We start from the raw sequence: 9,950 nt of genomic DNA, 5'->3' as shown, positions 1-9,950 counted from the left end.
ACCAGAACGAAGTCACCAACAATTCGCCTCTTAGGGGCTCCAGTTCCAGCAATGGATGTAGAACATTTCGACAGGAACTTGCTAATGTGAATTTCCCTCTATCCAACGTGGGTCTTTCTCACACCAGGTATAAGGCATGGCCAGGGGACCTCTCAAGGTGATGTAGAGATGGGAGAGGTGCCAGCAGGGGGGACATACTGCTTTTTGTTGCCTATTTATTATTTAATACTGATCAGGGACTGGTGGAGACAGGGATGTTCAGAGCCTCACATGGTTGAAAGCGGTTTAGTTGGACCCTTGGACTCTCGTTGCTGTTCGGCCGGAACAGCAAGGGTGAGTGAGGTTGAAATTCAAAGTAATACCCCCTAAGAATACTCTGACCCCACACCTTTACAACGGTTAGTATGGCGGGGTCCAAGAGCTAAAAGCTCGAGCCTGCAGGCATAAACAGTAAATGCAAGTATTAAACACACACACACACACACACACACACACACACACACACACACACACACACACACACACACACACACACACACACACACACACACACACACACACACGTGTATATCAAGTGTAGATATGATAGAGCCCAGTAGGCTCAGGAACCTGTACACCTGTTGATTGACGGTTGAGAGGCGGGACCAAAGAGCCAGAGCTCAATCCCCGCAAGCACAACTAGGTGAGTACACATACACACACACACACACACACACACACACACACACACACACACACACACACACACACACACACACACACACACACACACACACTGGGAGACAGAGGAGTAAGGAGAGACATGATAACCACCTACAAAATTCTCAGGGGAATTGACAGGGTAGAAAAAGACAAACTATTTAGCACGGGTGGAACACGGACAAGGGGACACAGGTGGAAACTGAGTACCCAAATGAGCCATAGAGACATTAAGATTCTTTTTTAGGGGTCAGAGTAGTTAGCAAATGGAATAAACTAAGAAGTGATATGGTGGAGGCTGACTCCATACACAGTTTCAAATGTAGATATGACAGAACCCAATAGGCTCAAGAACCTGTACACCGGCTAAGTGACAGTCGAGAGGCGGGACCGAAGAGCCGAAGCCCAACCCCTACAAGCACAGCTAGGTGAGTAAGCACAGCCACAGCACCAAGGAACAAGGCAGGAATGAGCCGCGGGACCGAAGAGCCGAAGCCCAACCCCTACAAGCACAGCTAGGTGAGCAAGCACAGTCCCAGCACCAAGGAACAAGGCAGGACTGAGCCGCCAGGGTCCAAGGTCTGTAGCTAGTCATCCCCAACAATATTGATCCAGCCATTATGCTGTTGGTGAACATATAAATGAAAGCTTTTTAATAGCAACCTTTGTCAACCTTTTTTTTACATGCTTGGAGAGAGGGAAAATATTTTGGAAGGTAGTCCTGAGTGTTTGAAGGAATATAATTGTAAATGTTTTGTGAGGGGATGGTGATGATGATGAGTATGATGAGTGCAGTGATGATGATGAGTATGATGAGTGCAGTGATGATGATGAGTATGATGAGTGCAGTGATGATGATGAGTATGATGAGTGCAGTGATGATGATGAGTATGATGAGTGCAGTGATGATGATGAGTACGATGAGTGCAGTGATGATGATGAGTATGATGAGTGCAGTGATGATCAGTGATTAAAATAAAAACTATAAAATAATACTAATAAAAGCAGCAGAGACACAACATGAGGACAACGTAGCATACAAAGCCAAAGATCAGCCAAAATGTCTATATAGCCACATGAGGAGGAAGATGAAAGGAGCTTCATGAAAGAGAAGGCGACATTCCTTATCACAAAGAATGATTAGGAAGTGTGCGAAGAACTCAATACAAATTTCCAGGAAGGTTTTAATGTGGAGCCAGAGCTGCCTCGGCGTCTATGACTTCGTATGAACCAGGCACAACCAAAAGAAAGATTCACCGAGGTGGAAGTATCAGTAGAGGACGTCAAGACCAAGTCAGAGGCACCGGATGTCAAGAAAGACACAAGTCCTGGCAAGATCTCACCATGGATCCTAAAAGATGCAGCTGCAACATTGCACTGATCCCATATTAAAGTTTTCAACTCCTCATTACCGTCGAAGTGGTTGGGCACCATTTCTTTCCCCTCCTCCCATCCCAAATCCTTATCCTGACCCACTTGCTATATAGCCGTAATGGCTTGGCGCTTTCTCCCTGAAAATTCCCTCCCTCATCAATCCTCATTACAAATGAGGGAAGACAAAAGCCACTGTATTAAACACAGGCCTCACTAACAAGTGTTTCCTCTAATATTTCTGTGGCTCTTTTGGGTCCTCAGTTCCTCCTGAGCCATTCCTCTGAGAATTTTATAGGTGGTAATCATGTCTCTTCTAACTCTTCTGTCTTCCAGTGACGTGGGGTTTAATTCCAGTAGCTTTTCCTTGTAACTTGTACCTCTCAGCTCCGACACTAATCCTGGTAACATTTCCCTGAACTTTGTTCTAACTTCGCCTTGTGGTCCATTAGATTTGGATTCCACACTGGCGCCTCATACTCAATGACTGGTCTGACATATGTGATATTCAAGGGTTTGAATGGTTCCTTTGCACAAGTTTCTATAGGTAGTTTTTATCTTAGCCAACGTCTTGTTAGTCAGCTGTCACGGGCTGCTTCCTGGGGGTGGAGGCCTGGTCGAGGACCGGGCCGCGGGGACACTAAAAAAAGCCCCGAAATCATCTCAAGATAACCTCAAGATCTCAAGATAACGTAGCATATACCGCTGAAAATATTTCTATGTGCCCTGCAGGGGACAGGTTCGGCATGATATCAACCACCCAATATACGTTTCCTCTTGATTCCTGTAGATTTCATCTCCCAGTTGGTACTTTGTGTCCGGTCTTCTGTTCCCTGTTTCATTGCAGTTACTTAAGTTAAACTCAAGTAGCCATTTCCTGGACCACTCATTCAGTTTATCAAGGTCATTGGTAACCTCTTGCTCTCATCCTTTGCCTTAATCCTCCTCATAATTTTGACATCAGTAAACATTGAAAGGGACGAGTTAATTATCTCTAGAAGACCAATTGCGTATATAAACAACAGGATAAGTCATAATCCCTGTTGGACTCTGCTGGAGAAATCTCTCCACTCTGAGATCTCACCCCTCACAGTGGCTTGATGTGTTCTGTTGCTTAGGTACTCTCTCTTATACACTTTTTTCTTATACACTTTTTTCTTATACACTTTTTTCTTATACACTTTTTTCTTATACACTTTTTTAAAGGTCTTCTAATTTTCATTGATATAGTGTACAACATAAAAAAGAGCGGCAAGCATAGTGCTTCTGCTCCTTCTTTTAGTATACCTGGTGAGATTCTGTCTTGTCCAACAGCATTTCTCACGTCCAGAGCCAGCTGATGTTTTCGTATCTCAAGTAACCTCAAATTCCCGCAGTGCTGCCTCGTATTACATCACCTCTCTCAGGTAAGGCATTTCTCCTTGCTCTATTCTGAAGACCTCCTAAAAGCATTTGTTGAGCTCGTCGCATACTTCCTTGTCATTCTCAGTGAGCCTGTGCTACCTTTTTTCTCAATTTCATCACCTGTTCCTTCAGTGTTGCCTTCCTCCTGATGTAGGTGTCAAGCAGTTAATTTGGGAATGGCTTTCCCAAATTAAATCCCTGTAAGTAGTTATGATAAAGCAGAATAATTCTGGAATACATTAGATAACTGACGTCTAGAAAATCGGGGTCCAAGAGCTAACAAAGTCGACCCTGCAGACACAAACAGTGAATATACATACACGGGTTGTTATCCTTGTAGACTACAGTCCGCGCATTCCACGACTATGTATATATATTCATAAAGTGTATATCTAAACTTGAACAATGTCTTGGAATGTCGGCGTCATAGCAAAACAGCTTCAGAGGCATTCTCAAGCACGAACTTGAATTGTGTTGAATCTTGGCCGTGTTAACAGCCTCGCAGAGCTCCTGGCGTGCTTGGCTTGGCGTCTCCTGCACGGTTATTATGGCCTATAAACCTCTGGAGGGTTATTAAGACCTATTAACCTCTCGAGGGCTTATTATGGTCACCTTCACACCATACTGACCAACCACCAAGAATAATCTTGCTCTGAACTTAGGAATAAAATTTAAATCTCAGTGTAGTTACACTGTATATTCACCAAGAAGTCTGTCTGTCTGTCTGTCTGTCTGTCTGTCTGTCTGTCTGTCTCTCTCTCTCTCTCTCTCTCTCTCTCTCTCTCTCTCTCTCTCTCTCTCTCTCTCTCTCTCTCTCTCTCTCTCTCTCTCTCTCTCTCTCTCTCTCTCTCATATATATATATATATATATATATATATATATATATATATATATATATATATATATATATATATATATATATATATATATATATATATATATATATATATATATATATATATATTGAGGGCGTACAAGACGTTTCTCTAAGACAACTTGAGAGGTCAATTGGTCATTAATATCCTTAACGCGTAGGTTCGATGACGCAGTGCAGCGATATCACACACCCCTAACGACCCCTGTCTCTCTTGCTACTCTGAAACTCTCTGTTTTCAGACTGTTTCAGACTTGATTTGTATTTCAGGAACATTCTTACAGCTCCCGTAGTTTTTTTTTTTTTGGCTGTTAAGACATATTTCAGTCTTACTTAAGCAGTGGGTGAGTATTTATGGCTCAGATCTTGGCTTCAGTAAGCTGTATTTAATAACTTTCAGTGTTAAATCTCAGTGGCTTCTCTGACACTTAAGATAAACTCGACAACGCATCAGCTAATTTAAAGTTTGGGCTCATTAGTCAAGAAGTGCTGTAATAATTTAGACAGATTCTCTACTATTAATGAAATATCTTGTAAGGGGACTTTATCTTGACACACACACACACACACACACACACACACACACACACACACACACACACACACACACACACACACACACACACAGAAGCCAACACATAATCTCTATCATCAAGAGAGATTTATTTGCCATCCATAGTGCCACGAAGTGCCACTATGTCCACAGATATTAAACCATTCTGCCAAGAAGCACACACACACACGCACGCAAATTGGCTCTTGCCTTATCTCCTAAATTAACATACAGGTTTAAATCCAACATTGTCGAGTGCCTGACACTGGAGAAAGAGTTCAATCCTGAAGACAAAGATAGTAAACACCCCTTGATATCTGTTCTTTGTGTAAACAAGTGATATCTTAGTACCCATAGTGCTTATATCAAAGCTATCTTGAGGTTATCTTGAGATGACTTCGGGGCTTTTTAGTGTCCCCGCGGCCCGGTCCTCGACCAGGCCTCCACCCCCCCCAGGAAGCAGCCTGTGACAGCTGACTAACACCCAGGTACCTATTTTACTGGTAGGTAACAGGGGCATAGGGTGAAAGAAACTCTGCCCATTGTTTCTCCCCGGCGCCTGGGATCGAACCCAGGACCACAGGATCACAAGTCCAGCGTGCTCAGATGTTGGATGTCTTTTCATGTTTTTGTACGAAAATATAATCTTTGATCGGGTGTTTTTTGTTTTGTTTTATTGGTTGCTTGTATCAAACCTCAACCCGTCCTTCTTCGTCGAATTTGTAGCGAAATCGACAAAATACGTTAAAAATGCGATGTATTAGTCAAACTAAAACACTGAAATATTGACGCTTTCTGGGCCTCAGCCTCGATAGGTTTGGTGGGTTGCTTGGGTTGGTCCCCTTTTGGTTACTCAAATGCACTACATATTTGACACTTATCAAATCTTTGTTGATGTTGTTAAGGGGGCGAATTGTCGCCAGTTTCTGGAAGACCACTGCGTCTTACGGCTGATAAACGTGCTTTGAGGCAGATGTTTAGTGACCCTTGGCGTCCCTCAGGGACCCAAGGGCCGGAACCCACTCAGAAAACCAACAGGAAAAACCGCCTTATCACACGATAAGGCGGCAAGTGTTCGGTGACTTGTTGTCGAGCAAAGTTGCGACAGAACTGAAGAATCGCGATGGCCGCTTCTAATCGGCCAGAAGCGCTTCTTTTGGCCCAGACTCGCCAAAACATCTTCCGGTGACCTCCAGGGAAACCATATGCCCACTAAATTCCGTGAGCGCATCGGCAGCCTTCAAGATATCCCATCTCCCGAGGCGTCTAAATCAAGCCAGCGGCGAACGGCAAAATGAGACAAAAAAATCCATAATTCGGTGTCCGCAGGAGGTAGTTGTCCCAGGCATCGTATCAGTCCGGGTCGGTGGAGAGGAATCCCTGATGATAGTATTGATATCAGGAGCAAAATCGTGTCACGTGTTCCAGGTGCCCTCAGGCAGAGCAGGTGTCCAGACGCCCCCTGACAGAGCAGGTGTCCAGATGCCATCTGACAGAGCAGGTGTCCAGACGCCCCCTGACAGAGCAGGTGTCCAGACGCCCCCTGACAGAGCAGGTGTCCAGACGCCCCCTGACAGAGCAGGTGTCCAGACGCCCCCTGACAGAGCAGGTGTCCAGACGCCCCCTGACAGAGCAGGTGTCCAGACGCCCCCTGACAGAGCAGGTGTCCAGATGCCCCCAGGCAGAGCAGGTGTCCAGATGCCCCCAGGCAGAGCAGGTGTCCAGACGCCCCCTGACAGAGCAGGTGTCCAGACGTCCGCAGGTCATCAAGGCTGAATTAGGCGTCTTCGTCAAATCGTGAGAACGTCTTACTCTCCTCAAAGTCTTCTGGTCATGCAAATCTATGTAGTCTTTCTTATTGGATTTGGTCAATTTTTTTTTTTTGCTATCAATATTTTTATGATATTTAAAGCCTGACTTTAGAATCTGATACATTTGTTAAGTATTTGTGTAAACTGTTTGGGTTATTAAGCAGGTACGTTATTGATCGTTAAGTTAAAGTTATAATAGGTACATGATCAAGCTAAAACCAATCGAGTGCCAGGGCCTTCAAATGATCAATTGACTTGATTTCACAAATATCAACTTTGTAATTGAATATGCTAAAAATTCGAGTCAAGATTGCTATTGCAGGCGATGAGTCACAATAACGTGGCTGAAGTATGTTGACCAGACCACAAACTACAAGTTGAAGGGACGACGACGTTTCGGTCCGTCCTGGACCATTCTCACAATCGACTTGAGAATGGTCCAGGACGGATCGAAACGTCGTCGTCCCTTCAACTTCTAGTGTGTGGTCTGGTCAACAAGATTGCTATTGGCTGAGCGTCCTGAGTTGTAGTTACAAAGAAAATACTAACCACATACATAATATTATATCCACCAATATTTCACGGGATTCGAAGGCTCTGGTGTTCTGACTAGTCAATCCCAAGATGAATCAAGACGTTTTACTCGGCTTTCCACCTTGTCCAAGATACTGATGAATGATTAGGAGGGGGTAGAGAGGGGGGGGGGAGTGGTTGGAGGCAAGCCAGGCCTGGTCTGCATACTCAAGATGGGAGTAAACATGTGCTTTAGCAGGTTTTACAACCATGCTATCCAACAGGTGTTAGCTGCTTCGTTAGTGTTGTACGTTCCTTGGCTCACTTGCTATATATAGTGACTTGTTCACGGTCATTGAATTGAAGAGTCGAACTCTCATTCCAAATGTGTCGTCTACATCACTAATTGGTTATCATCATGATTGGTGATATGCTGATTGGTTATCATCATGCTGATTGGTGATCACCACGTTGATTGGTTATAATCATGATGATTGGTTATCATCATGCTCATTAGTTATCATCATGCTCATTAGTTATCATCATGCTTATTGGTTATAATCATGCTTATTGGTTATCATCATGCTGATTGGTTATAATCATGCTTATTGGTTATCATCATGCTGATTGGTTATAATCATGCTTATTGGTTATAATCATGCTGATTGGTTATAATCATGCTTATTGGTTATAATCATGCTGATTGGTTATAATCATGCTTATTAGTTATCATCATGCTTATTGGTTATAATCATGCTTATTGGTTATAATCATGCTTATTGGTTATAATCATGCTTATTGGTTATAATCATGCTGATTGGTTATCATCATGCTGATTGGTTATCATCATGCTGATTGGTTATTAGTTATCATCATGCTTATTGGTTATAATCATGCTGATTGGTTATCATCATGCTGATTGGTTATTAGTTATCATCATGCTTATTGGTTATAATCATGCTGATTGGTTATCATCATGCTGATTGGTTATTAGTTATCATCATGCTTATTGGTTATAATCATGCTTATTGGTTATCATCATTGCCTAGGTTTTCTATGCCACAAATGTGACCAAGGGCCATTATCTTACCCAGCAAAATAGTGTTGAAAGCTTGTGATTAATGCCCCTCGTAGTAATTGTCATTTCTTTTTGTCCACATGTAAAGGTCAGTGTACAGTCATCAGCAAAGACCTCAGCTTCAAGAATAAGATGTAACAGATCTTCGAGGAAGACATTTCACAACATAGGACCAAGCACACATCCCTGTGATAGGTTATCAGTCTGACACCAATGGTCTCTCTCTCTCTCTCTCTCTCTCTCTCTCTCTCTCTCTCTCTCTCTCTCTCTCTCTCTCTCTCTCTCTCTCTCTCTCTCTCCATTGACTATCGTGCATCGGGCACCCAGAAACGCGCGAGTCTGGCACTGTCACAGCCGACGCTAATTACTCAGGAAACACGTGTGTCAAAAGCAGCTAGATGTCATGCAGCAGCTGTCATGAAGCAGCTGGCATGCGCTAGCTGTTAATCACGAGGCAGCTGTCATGTGCCACCTGTTAAAACAGGGAGTCAGGACTGTCTGCCTGACTTCGCTGGCTAGTTATGTTTGTTAGCTGATTGGCTGAAAAGCTGTCAGCCAAAATGACTGGCTGGCGAAGCTAGTGGCGTGCTTGATATACGGATGGATGAACCGATGGTTGATTGGTTGGCTGGCTCGATACTTGGATGATTGACTGCGCGCTATCCACCAGGCTACGAGGCCCCACAAGGATGATTGACTGATTGACAGGACACCTAGTTGACGAGTTTGAGTGACTGTCTACGTCCCTTGTTAGCTGTGTAACTGGGACGCTGCATATCATTCTGATTTGTCGACTGTTTAACTGGCTGGATGTCTATAATATTTGGTTTCCTCATGTAAAAGAAATTTGTTGCACCTCTCTTTCTCTCTCTCTCTCTCTCTCTCTCTCTCTCTCTCTCTCTCTCTCTCTCTCTCTCTCTCTCTCTCTCTCTCTCTCTCTCTCTACACACTCTCTCTCTCTGTCTCTCTCTCTCTCTCTCTCTCTCTCTCTCTCTCTCTCTCTCTCTCTCTCTCTCTCTCTCTCTCTCTCTCTCTACACACTCTCTCTGTCTCTCTCTCTCTCTCTCTACTCTCTCTCTCTCTCTCTCTCTCTCTCTCTCTCTCTCTCTCTCTCTCTCTCTCTCTCTCTCTCACTCTCTCTCTCTCTCTCTCTCTCTCTCTCGCTCTCTCTCTCTCTCTCTCTCTCTCTCTCTCTCTCTCTCTCTCTCTCTCTCCTCTCTCCTCTCTCTCTCTCTCTCTCTCTCTCTCTCTCTCTCTCTCTCTCTCTCTCTCCTCTCTCTAGTTCCAAATGAATGCTATTTGGGATGCAAATTGTTTTCCATTACTTTCCCAACTCATTCACATATTTGTGACTGGGTGAAAGCCGCCTGGTGAGGTGCGATAGTGGAGTAACGGAGAGAGAGAGAGAGAGAGAGAGAGAGAGAGAGAGAGAGAGAGAGAGAGAGAGAGAGAGAGAGAGAGAGAGAGAGAGAGAGAGAGAGACAGAGAGAGAGAGTGTGTAGAGAGAGAGAGAGAGAGAGAGAGAGAGAGAGAGAGAGAGAGAGAGAGAGAGAGAGAGAGAGAGAGAGAGAGAGAGAGAGAGAGAGAGAGACAGAGAGAGTGAGAGACAGAGAGAGACAGAGAGAGAGAGAGAGAGAGAGAGAGAG

This window comes from Procambarus clarkii, chromosome 36 (genome assembly GCF_040958095.1).
Source record: "Procambarus clarkii isolate CNS0578487 chromosome 36, FALCON_Pclarkii_2.0, whole genome shotgun sequence".
NCBI lineage: Eukaryota > Metazoa > Arthropoda > Malacostraca > Decapoda > Cambaridae > Procambarus > Procambarus clarkii.
The sequence above is the reverse complement of the archived record's forward strand: the minus strand, read 5'-3'. Positions refer to the sequence as shown.